The 13083-nt window shown below is 36.0% G+C and overlaps 1 protein-coding gene across 3 annotated transcripts in view; it reads left to right on the top strand.

Moving 5' to 3' along the window:
• The first annotated feature begins 1975 nt into the window (after positions 1-1975).
• Positions 1976-13083, top strand: part of LOC149781030 (zinc finger CCCH domain-containing protein 10-like) — a 78883-nt gene continuing 67775 nt past the window's right edge. Inside the window, exon 1 of one of the 3 annotated variants that reach the window (XM_089938162.1) lies at positions 1976-2413. The gene's annotated coding sequence lies outside the window, so the exon portion shown is untranslated. Of the gene's footprint in view, positions 2414-4282; positions 4516-13083 lie in introns of those variants that run through there. The other 2 variants (XM_089938164.1, XM_089938163.1) reach the window with 2 other exon arrangements.

The following is a 13083-nucleotide window of genomic DNA, read 5'->3' as shown; positions in this document are numbered from 1 at the left end:
CCATCAATGAAGGGAATCCAGGCGATGCAGCTGACCACTTGAAATGCGTCAAACTGATGCTCCTGTATCAATTAGTGATGTGGATTATTCATAATCAATGTCAAGTGGTTTCTATTAATGTCTGATGTGATCGTCTCATGTAACCTAAAGAGATTTGATTGTGACATTTTTTATATACTGTGATGGGCTTTTCATTTATCTGGTCACACTGTCGGAGCTGATCCGCATATTGTTGTTAAACTTTCCACATTTTCGGCACTATTTGATATTGGCTGAACATTTCTGCTGTTACGTGCAATGAAAATCTTCAACACCATCCACAAAATTCTTGTTCAATGTCTGCGGCATGATGCCCCAATGCTAGACATGGCGAGAAACTGTCACACTTCAGACATGGTAGCGATATGACTGAAAAATTGTAAAAGCTACTTTAAAAATACAACACACACACACACACACACACACACACACACACACATTATAGTGCTGATGTTCTCTGCCATTGTACCTTTACTTCAGGACCATCTCTACTAATGAATTTTGGTTACAGAAACAAAAGTCATACCTTGATACCGCCGTAATCCATTGTCTGTTAATACTAAGGATAGTGAAGCGAGTAAACCATAATTTAGCATCTTGGCTTCCATCACCAGAACAAAAAGGTGAAAGCTGACTGAAATCCACGTAGCTTCTGTCCATTTTGATTCAGCGAACGATAGTAAAAATTGTAAGGTTCAGCAAATTCAGAATAGAATCAGTTTCCTCTAAATCATCTGAAACCAGAACATTTTGAAAACACTTCCACACAGTATATCCACTTTTACTTCTCCGCCAATTGCTTTATCGCTTAATCCGAGGTAAATGCAATAGGGTTTGTGAATTTGACAAACGAGACGAGTTTTCTTCTAATTCTACATGTTGACTGATTGACTCACTCACTTACTGGCTATCCATACCATGGTTGACCCTAGCTTATCAATGACTCTTCGGTTTGACTGTTGTGGTGTGCTTTTATGCACTACATTTTACTTTCATTACCTCAGCACTAAATAGTCTTTAACGTACTGATGTGCTTTTCAAGACGAATGAACTTATTATTGTGTCAATCAATAAATCGGTTGACGACCTAATTCGATTTGCACATTTCTTATCAAGATTTTTTTAATTATATAATAGGACTTTATATAATTTAAATTCTTTCCAACCCATGCTACCCTAACATACATACATACATACATACATACATACAAACATACATACATACATAACCCATACCCTAACATACATACATACATACATACATACATACACACACATACATACATACATACAAACATACATACATACATAACCCATACCCTAACATACATACATACATACATACATACATACATAACCCATACCCTAACATACATACATACATACATACATACATACATACATACACACACACACATATGTATGTATGTATGTATGTATGTATGTACGTACGTATGTATGTATGTACGTACATATGTATGTATGTGTGTATGTATGTAATGCTATTCACTGCAAAAGTCGATATATATGGTCAGTCACACCTTTTTTGACGTGTATTGATGGATACAAGGTCTCTCTATGTTGGGTGATTGATGAATATATAAATGTTTGGAACACTCTTCCATCCAATAAGTGACAAGCATACGACGTATCGCTGTGCATAAAATGCCTTAGTAACTGTGCTTTGTTGACATGTAATTAAATGCAATTTCACAAATAACCAGACAGTTGGAGCATAAAAGAAGATCCTTTACACATTTATTCTGCACATTTCAATAGCAAGAAGGCAGCTTTATCGTTATTGTATTGAACAGGCCCAGAGGATTTGCAAGCACGGTGATTTCCATGTTATTTTTAGACAGACTCTTGTAGGTCTTGTGTTTCATTGGTTGAAAGCAGAGCAGAGGTTTAGGCGAATCGTATCTTGGTAGTAGTATATAACGGCGGCATAGCTGTGGTGGTTAGTCTGTAGTAGAAAGATAGGTCAGAGTCGAATTGTACGGATCGAGGTCTTTAAGGCAGGTGTTACAACCGTCATTGTAGTGGAAGTGTACATTTTGCCTTGTGGACTAGGTATTTAGAAACCGAGTGGCTATAGCGATAAATTGTACCGAACATCTTGCGATGGTTAACTGCGATAAAGCAATCGGTGACGATTTTAGGGTGACTGCAGGATCGTAGGTTGTATATTGGATAATATTATATCAACAATTGGTGCAGTATATACGCATGTACAGTCATTGTAGTTGTTTAGTTTGGCTAGTAGCAGTTGAAGTGAAAGACCCTGGGTGTAACAGCTACGGAAGATTTCAATTCTTGGATTTATCACAAGCGGATGCGTCAAGAATCCATGTTGTGGATATTTCATTAAATTGTAAGTGGTTTTCTTTCTTTCTTTTTTTGTCAGTTTTATTTTAGATCTAGATTTGAATAATATTAGTACAATTAAAATGAAACCACTCATCGACGGACACTAAAGGAGAATCACGAAAGTCGGCATTTAAAATAAAAAGATGAGTCGATTAAGAGAAGTGATTATTAGATGTCCTTATATGACGTTTTTATGATTTAATAAGGATTTTGTTCAATACGTAGAAGTGTCGGCGAAGGACGGTTTCACTGTAATTGGTCCCCATTATATACAGCCATAGTACATAGACACATCCATAATAAATATGTAGAGTTCTTATAGTTACATATATTTGAAAAATGTAATTTTAAATTATACGTTATGCATTCAGTGTTGTTAGGATTTAATATCTTTTCACATGATAGGCTATGCATGGCAGCCTGTATAAATGGTGGAAGGAAAAAAAATCCGGGAAAACCGTGGAAGAACCACCGACCCGTAAGAAATAATTGCCAAGCGTTCTTTCTCGATGGCCTATCCCAAGTTGTTGTCTGCTTAACGCTGTTTTCAGCACACGATAGGCTATAAAGACCGCTCCGGTGGCCTAAGTGGTTAGAGCGTCAGCCTCAGATGCGGGAGGTCGCGGGTTCGAACTCTTGCCGAGTCGTGCCAAAGTCTATAAAAAAGGAATAGGTTATGTCGACCTGGTGTCAGGGATAATGTGACTGGGTGGGGCATGATGCACCAGTGCTCGACATCACTATCAGCTGCCACATTGCAGACATCGTTAGCGATATGACTAAACAATTGTTAAAGCTACGTTAAAAATCAAAATCGCACATATACACACAAAACATTGTGGCTAATATAAGTGAATGGAGAAAGGAAAAGGGAAGCTACTGGTAAGCTCTCTCAAATACCAGTGTTGGCTGAGCCTGAGACTCAAACCCACGTAGACAGGTGAGATGTCAGTGATATGTATAGTCCAGCGCCTTAGACCACTCGGCCACCTACCTACCCTCACCCACGAGCATTGTAGCAGTAAATGCTGACCATTAGGCCTACTTTGGATTTTGTCACTTGTTTGGACTTGAATGAAATGTCGTGAGCTCTGGACCAACACTTTTAAAGGATATAAGTGTTGTTATTATTATTATTATTATTATTATTAGTAGTAGTAGTAGTAGTAGTAGCATTAGTTATGTTGGTAATCCTTATCTCTGAGGAATGACATATTATTGAGAGAGAAAGACAACAACATGGTAGCCGAGTGATTAGTGTGCCGAACTCGAATCAGCCAGTCAGGTAGGCGTTGCGTGTCCCGGGGACAGACATTTTACAGTAATTGCAGGGATCTTATATAAACACTCGTGCATTATTTTGCCATCAAATCCGGACAATTGACAGTTTACTTGATTACAATAATACTTCGCTATTTGAGCGCACATCCGGGTACACAGCGTATATTTCCTTGTCAGGAAGGTCTAGGCATGTGAACTTCCCATCCAACATAACGTTTTGCGTAGTAATTAAAGATTATGTTTCGTTTTGTGGCATGAAATAATAATAACAATAATAATAGTGATAATGATGCGGCTACTATTGTTGTGTTCAGTGATTTGATTCTCTACTAGACTTGATTAAAAACAGTTTCTTTTTTTTATTTTTGATATTCTTTTTAAGTTTATAACTGAAAGTACATATTCTTAGTGTATGTATTAGACCAGGGGTCGGCAATCTATTTTACATAGCGTGCTACTTTTTCTACTAGCAAGATTGTAACACTTAAAACCGAGATTTTTGGCTGCCCTGCACGTGCCATACGATCTTGAATTCGGTTTAGTGAAGTTGGGTGTTACACACGCATCTTCATTGTGAATACAAACAACGAAAGGGAACCAGTCTAAGCAGGAAGTGTATTTCGTTCAACCTACGATTTTAGGTTTGGGACGTAACTTCATGGCACACGCCATAACAAGGGTGACTCAGTGCAACAGGGACTTATTTTCAGTCAACGTTTAGGTATTAATATATTATTATTAAGAGTTTTAAACTTATCTCTGCGCCTTTTAATTAGATATCCAAATAAGGGTTTAGGAAAAGCACTCGTCAATCGTCCTGACTGGGTAAGAAACTAAGAATTATTTTTTCGAGTACAACGTTGCTACATACTTGTTTATGGACTGAATACATGTATATTCACACGCTTAGAAGAAATCTCAATACATTTCCCACCCTTGTGTAATTTTTTCATCTGGCCAGACATTGTTACACAGAGGGTCAGATTATGGGGTGGGGTATGGGGCACGTGCCCCGGGCCCCCAGGTTACTATGCATAAAATTACACTTAAATCAACCATATATAGGTCTACGCCATCTGAAACTTTACCTAATATAACTATAATAAGTATACACATGTATAGGTCAGTTTAAGGGCTCGTTTCATTATGTATTTATAAATCCATAATGGCACCACTTTCCTAAGCACCCCAGGCCTCCAGAGTGTTTTTCTTGCCCTGGTTACATTTGTTTCAGGTCACCAGTATTTTCAAGACTGTAGCTGTATTGATACATTGTCATGCCAGAGGGAAGATCTCTGTAGATATTTCTAAGAGCCTGTAATTGCTTTTAGCGTTGCCAAATGGGTATTTTCATTGTTTCAGCCAGTTCACTACAAACTTTCTCACAATGCATGCTATTACAATCTACTTATTGAAACAACATATGATTGATTGACATTTAGTTGGGGTAATGATCTAGCAATGTTCCAGTTCACATGGTGCCTATGTTTAAGTCTCTGGAATGGAGGTTTCACTATAATGGATCATTTAGTGGTAAAGTTAGTGGAAATAAAGATTGTTGGAGGCATTCTTTCAAATTCATATTACTGACATTTGTCTTGTGAAAAGTAATTAGATGCTTATACAGTGGTGTTATTAGGTGCTGGGGTCCATAGATTTATCACTGTAATTATTTTTCTATCAGCTGCCTATATTCAGTAAATCAATAAATGTTTTTAAAGTAAAAAAAAATATAAAATCCTCCTATTTTTTGTGGAAAACCATTTTACATGTAAAATGAATGAACACACTGCTTATATAAATATACATCATTACTTAGGCATGACAGTATCCTAACAAAGTCATACACTCATGAAAATATTGGTGTTCTGGGGGCAATCATAACAATGTTAGACCAAATGAAAATCAGAATTTTTGACATTTTTCCTATCTCTACTTCTCCCACGTTTAACTCATAAAGACTCGTTGAAAAAAAATAATTATGACACTTAGAATATTTAAACCTCTAGTTTAGTAAAAGCATAAGAAGTGTAGTGAAGTCTGCACTGCTGTGTACATGTAAAATGGGGACATGGATGGTTAACTCTTGCAACTCACTTGTCCCTGAGAATTTTTTTTCCTGAGCCTATGATATAGTATGCATGGCTGAATCTTGAGTATTGGTTTGTTTTGGATCTAATAATAGGTCAACATTTTTTCATTTTTTTTAACATGACTTTTGGTCTAGATATTATAGTAATATATATTATTACAAACATTCATAAATAGTATTTGTTTTATCATTTATGTGTTTCTTCAGATGCTATATCCCTAGACCTTAAATACTTAATTTTCCCTGTTTTATGAAGATAACATCCCAACAATATTTTGATTTAATTATCCTGCAGGTAATTGAGCACTGTTCTCATAATGTTGTACAGTTACCAGTGTACCCCTTCAAAAAGTTCAAAACACAGCTGCTCGGATCATACTTAGAGTACCACGATCAGAGCTCACCTCCCCGCTGCTCTGTACCCTACACTGGCTATCAGTTCGATCCAGAATCAAACACAAAATTTGTTCTCTGTGCTACATTTCAATGTCGGACTCTAGTCCAACATACCTATCCGATCTCACCCACGTGCGTGTACACACCAGCAAGATACTTACGCTCCTCTTCTGACAATCGTATACTCATTATTCCCGCTGTGAAAACAAAGTCATATGGACAGCGTTCTTTTGCATACCAGGGCCCAGCAACGTGGAATGAATTGCCCACTGAACTTAGACACAAAGACACAGTGATCACATTCAAGAGGGTTCTGAAAACTCACTTATTTCGACTGCAAGAACAAACTTAAAGACCTAATAATGTTTCCTACCTGAAATATTCTGAGCATGTTTTTTATTTTTTAATGTTTTTCTAATTTCATGTTGTTTATGTTTTTGTAATAATATTATTATGTTTTTTATCTTACAGGTGTTGTCTAATGTAAAGCGCTTAGAGCTTCTAAAGATTAGGCGCTATACAAAGTCCTCATTATTATTATTATTATGTTATCTTTGCCCTGCCAAATGAATTTAAAGAATGGTTTATTTACTTAAATTCAGTGAAGTATTTTCAAATAGGCTTGGTATAGCTAAGAACGAAAGTTTCAGTTTGGAGATTGTTAGTATTTTAGTTAGTGTTATTCTTCTATTAGGACTTGGTAATCTTTAACTGGTGTGTGGCAGTGTGACACAACTAAGGCAGGGCTAGCAATTAATCGTTTTGAAGTTACTTTAATGAAAAAGTTTCTACTGATCTTTATTATTTCTAAAAAGAGGTTTTTTTAAAAGTAGTTAAAAATTTAAAATCTAGTCTTCAATACAATCCGAATTTTATAATTACTAAACTACTATTAGTCAGACATGATAAATAGTTTGTGTGAACCTTTGTTCCATTTATGTAAACTGCAAAACAAACGGGGACCTTGAGTGGCCGAGTGGTCTAAAGCTCTCATCGTTATGGATCACTGCCATCTCACCCCTGTCTGCATGGGTTTGAGTCTCCAGTTCGGCCAACAGGGGTATGTGAAAAAGCTTGCCAGTAGCTTCTCATGTGTTGGTGGTTCTTTCTGGGGTTTTCCTGGGTTCTTTCTCCACCAATTATACTGGCTACCATGTATAGCCTATCTTGTGCTGAAAACTGTTGTTAAACCCTGCAACAACAACAACAAAACAAATATTTTTGCTTCTACAATTCAAGTTGTATTTGTGTGCATTCTTAAATATTTGGACCACAAATATCATGCATATAATGAAAGTTAAATTTTTACAATGGAAAGCAAATATTTCACTCAAAATATTGCTATGGATCATCTAAACTTGTTAATATCAAAGGTAGGTTTTTATTTATATTGAAATTATTATCTCGATATTTATATTGAAATGAACTTGTGCATTGTTGTTGTTGTTTTGGGTTTAACGCTATTTCTCCACAAGTATAGGCAGCCAGTGTAACTGGTGGCCAAAGAACCCAGGAAATTCCTGGTAAGAACCATTGACCCGTGGGAGGCTATTGGTAGGCTTTCTCAAATACCCACATGGATAGAGGTAAGATGGCAATGACCAGTAAAGGCGAATGCTTTAGTCCACTCTGTCACATGGGACCCCATGCATGATTGTAAATACAACTTGTTATGTGGACCCATACATGTGTTATATTGATCCATGATATATATCAAAGTATAGAAATAACATATCAGCCACAACATACAACACCAAAATATCACAGTCTATATGCTGTTAGCTTGAAATTATTAGTGGAAGAAACATCAGACATATGAGAGAACAATGAAATCAGACCAGGAGAGGTCAGCTTAGGACAAAGCAGTAGTTTTGGAAACTTTTGTCGGAAGTTTTGACTTCAGATTGGGAGTATTTTCGAGTACCTTTTATAGGCATGAAAAAGATGGACAACTATTGATTATAGTTCACATCACGGTGATCTTTTACAAAATATTAATAATATCTTTCGGTTTTTACTGTTTTTACTTCAAGCACAAGGATTTCCACATAATACATCTATTCAAATGCTTAAGTTGAACTTAAACACCAAAATGAAACCAGCTTAGTTGAAAGAATTCAAAAACTGTTAATTATTATTTTCTGTTTGAGCTCTTCCCGTATCCAACAATAGTCCTTTAACATCTTTAGTTGTTTTTCAATTACCACTGATCACATATAGTATAATCCAGTGATTAATTTTAGGTTATTGTCAGTTGAATTTAAGTGTCAAACTTGCCAGTTTATAGTCACATGAATACATGAAGTCTTCACCATAGTACATTGCAAGCAGTATGAAAAAAGGAAGCAATTTCTGTTCTGGAACCTTTCAAGAAAACTAATTCTGAGTAAGCCGGAAATTTCCGTGAGTGATGTAAGGGATGGGAGACACCCCAATTCTCATAAGGATGAACCTCTCAGTTACATATAGGGAACAATGTGCACTCGGATCACTGACCAGAAGTATAGCCTGAGACATGCCATGCCAGGACAGTTTGTCATCTAGCCTCAAAACAGTGGCAGCAGTTGTTTTATTATAAAGAAGAAAAGTGGAATAACCTCAGTAAAATGACATGGCTATTGCAATCATTGTTTGTTCGTGTGATTTGGATTTTTAAGGTAGCTTTAACAATTTTTCAGTCATATTGCTACGATGTCTGGAGTGTGACAGTTTATAGTGATGTCTTGCATTGGGGCATCATGCCACAGACATGAAACATGATGTTTCATCTTCACAGTCACATTATCCTGACACCAGGCTGACCAGTCCTAACACTAACCTCTTAATGCTGAGTGCCAAGCGAGGCAGCTGTTAGTACCGTTTTTGTAAGTCTTTGGTGTGACTCGGCCGTAGATCGAACCAATGACCTCCCACATCCGAGGAGGACGCTCTAACCACTAGGCCACTGGAGCGGTGCTATTGTAATCGGAGTAATTAAACAGTATTTTGGTCTGATGCAAATACTCTTGGTCACATGCCCAATTACTTGATCATCTTGGAGAAATATGAACTGGGGGATTTTAGTAGATGGTTTAAGTTACTGGGTAGTCAAGGGTCAAGGGTTGACATTGTTACAATGTCCATCATAAACTGTGAATGGAAAGTTCTGATTTTGAATGATAAGCTACACCCACTTAGTTATGGTTGCTGTCGATATATGTGGAAGAAAGATCATCCTGACAAACTAGGAGATAACATTTTGCTAGAATAAGACAAAATAATAAAATCTCTCAGTTCTTGCAAAGCTATACATACTTAATAATTATCAGATTTTCTAGTAAGGTACCAGTACGTTTTATAAAAACAATATTTAAGCTTTCGTTATGTGCCTGTTACATTTATATCCTGATGTCCAGGCATGTTTTGTTAAACAGATATTAAAGTTGAATAAATAAATAAACAAACACTTTAAACCAAGTTGCCTGAATGATTCAAAGAAATATACATTCTTTACGCTGCAGAAGTATGTCTTCTTGGTTTAATGGATGAAAAATTTCATAAGGGAATCATTGATAAACCAGTAAATTGAAATTAATCAGATCCATGTAAAATGACCATTTATCATAATGTCTTTTTAAAAAAAGGAAATAATAATGGCACATTGAAATAAGCAACAACTTGCAAGTTGATGGGATATGTTAGCATCCGCTTTGACCTTTGATAATTAATGTGACTTGTTTTAAATTACTATATTGATGTTATAACATTTAAAATCAGTTATTTGTTTTATTTGAAGTCCTAATAAAGACAGTATAAATATAAAATATTTTTTTGAAAACCTTCCATTGAAAACAGTTAAAAATAATTCAGTTTAACTTTTGAAATAATGTCAAAATCTAAGCTAGCTCTCTCTCTCTCTCTCTCTCTCTATATATATATATATATATAGTGTAGGAACAATCCAGAATTTAAAGTTTAGGGTGGTGTTCTGTCAACTTAACACCATTTACAAGTCAGTGCTCAAGTTTGAAAATTTTAATAAAATCAGCACTAATGAGGCATGATGCAGGATTCCAAATTTAATTGTTAAAAGAAAAGCAAGACAAGGTAACAAAAGTACAAAGCTAAACAACACAAATATGCAATGTTTCTTTATTGCATGTAATGTTATGGCTCCAATTAGATATGCAGTTTGAACATAAGCATACAATTAGCATAAAATTGTATTCAACATCTTCACAAGCACAACAAATGCTATCATTATTTAAAAGTAGTTTTGTATATTTACATATGAAATATTATAAATAATGCATTGCTTCAAACGTAGATATTTTGTCCATGTTGATGTTTGGTATGAGAATTTTTTATATAAAAAAAATCCCTCTTGAATCCTTTCCTAGTAATGACTGACTGCATCTCATGTGCCGCAAGTACAAAGGTAAATCATTATCCGGATAAATTTTTAATTTTCTGCATAATCTCTCATTCCTCGGCAATGTAATACGAGAGTAATCAAGCATGGTCTCATGTTTGTGAGCAAATATGGTGGATAGCAATGTGTAATTAATACCTAGTTTTGATTGGTCAGTGTGCTCAGTATGATTGACAGGTTGGAACTATCCATTGAGTGGACACATCCAAATTATATCACAAACATGCAGTAAGTAAAAAAATCTTCACCTACACTAGACCATCTGGAACTAACTTGACCACTGCCTTCCATTAGGCTAAGCCTTGTTCTGAACATGGCAGCATCTAAATACAAGTTCATGAAGAACCCAGGGGCAAATAGTTGAACTCTGAATTTACTAAAAAGGGAGTTTGGTACCAGTATACTACGACAAAACAGTTGCTGTGTGTAATATGTAAAATGGTATTAACAGCTGCCTGACTGGGCGCTCAGCATTAAGAAGCTAGTGTTAGGACTGGTTGATCTGGTGTCAGAACAATATGACTGGGTGGGACTTGATGCAACATGTCTGTGGCATGATGCCCCAGTGCTAGACATCACTATAAACTGCCACGCTGCAGACATAGTTGCGATATGACTGAATTTTTTGTAAAGCTACAGTAAAAATCCAACTCACACACTTTATGTTCAGTGTTTTATGATATAAATATATTTACTGAGGGCTGATAGTAATGTCTACCATTGAATGACTACATGGTTATGGACAGGACCATAGTACAGCATTTTCCGGTTACTGGTCCTGTGGGGTTGTGGGATATTTTGGTGAGTTTCAAACCCATTGTGTGTGTGTGTGTGTGTGTGTGTGTGTGTGTGTATATATATATATATATATATATATATATATATATATATATATATATATATATATATATATATATATATATAGGTCATTTTTGAAAACTTCACACAAAAGGAGAATTATGTTTCTATTCTTTGCTGCCTTGTTCACACTTCAGAACTTATCTCAAAAGGAGTATTGGGTTTCCAGTCCTGTATCATAGATTGTTCTACCTTGTTTACCTGGGCTGGAAGAATCTACCTTCTTTACCTGGGCTGGAAGAAGAAGCATACTACTATCTATTCTCCTTGTTTGACCCATAATCTAATTTTTTTAATGCCACAGACTTGTCATGTATTAATTCATTTCTGATCAGGTTTAGAGTAGATAGCCATGGGCTTTATGATGTAAATAGTTATTGCTAATGTGATGTAATTAGTGATTGCTAATGTGATGTAATTAGTTATTGCTAATTTGATATAATTAGTGATTTCATTTCTTTTGTAGCCGTTATAGCGCTTATTCTGTAATTATTAAATGGCATTTCAGTATTGACAGGAACTCAGTAGTCCGAAGACTTTTGTAGTTAAGCAAATGCTGCAGAAAGAAGAAGTGATTCTGGTTAAAATTGGAAGAGGGAGGGATGGGCTATTTGAAATGTGGTATTGTTGCTGTTCAACATGGTAATTCATTCAGGATGCTGTTATTTCATTTGGTCAGCCTCGCTGAGCACTCGGCATAAAGAGGTTAGTGCTAGGACTGGTTTGACTGGTGTTAGGACTGGTTTGACTGGTGTTAGGACTGGTTTGACTGATGTCAGGATAATGTGGCTGGGTGGGACATGATGCCACATGTCTGTGGCATGATGCCCCAGTGTGAGTATCGCTATAAAATGCCACACTGCAGACATGATAGCGATATAACAAAAACTGTTAAAGCTACCATACATTAAAAATCCAAATCACACACACACACACTTGGTAGAGTTCTGGGTACTTGCCTACTGTGTTGACAACATAGTTGTTATGGAGCATGCTTATAAACACTGACAGTTTCCTGTCGAATCGGTTGGATCCTGTGATTACTGATACTAATGCATTATAGTTCTTCTCGTGTTTTTCACAGGTTCTTCTTCCACAACTTACGCTGGCTGCCATGTGTCAAGCATTGAGAAATGACATTAAACCCAAACAAGAAGAACACAAGACAATATTCAGCCATACATTGTGAAACTTGTAAATGAAGGTTATTAAGTCAGGATTTGTATGCTGAACAGAAATACTTTACTTTTATGGGGATGTATTGTTAGTAGGTGAGAAAATTGGGAGGGGCAGTAACCATTAGAAGTTGGTCAAAACAAGAGAACATTTGAGGAGATCCTTGCTAGATACTGATTTTCATATTTCCATTAGGCACAACAAAATATACATTTTGGGGGTGGGGGGAGGTTTGCAGATTCTGGCACATTGTTTCCCAGGTATAAAAAAAATTATAATTGATTTGTTCATCTAACTGAGCCAGTTTTGCCCAGTGCTTGAAGTACTTATGTTATATATAATGTATATTTTTAACAACAAAATACCTACCTAACCAAATTTTGAAACAAATGCAATAGAAAGCACACATATTTTTTTTTACATATGGACCAGTGACTTGCTGCATACTTCCAGAAAACAG

Source organism: Sinohyriopsis cumingii, chromosome 16 (assembly GCF_028554795.1).
Source record: "Sinohyriopsis cumingii isolate HCF-2022 chromosome 16, ASM2855479v2, whole genome shotgun sequence".
Classification (NCBI taxonomy): domain Eukaryota; kingdom Metazoa; phylum Mollusca; class Bivalvia; order Unionida; family Unionidae; genus Sinohyriopsis; species Sinohyriopsis cumingii.
The sequence above is the reverse complement of the archived record's forward strand: the minus strand, read 5'-3'. Positions and strand labels throughout refer to the sequence as shown.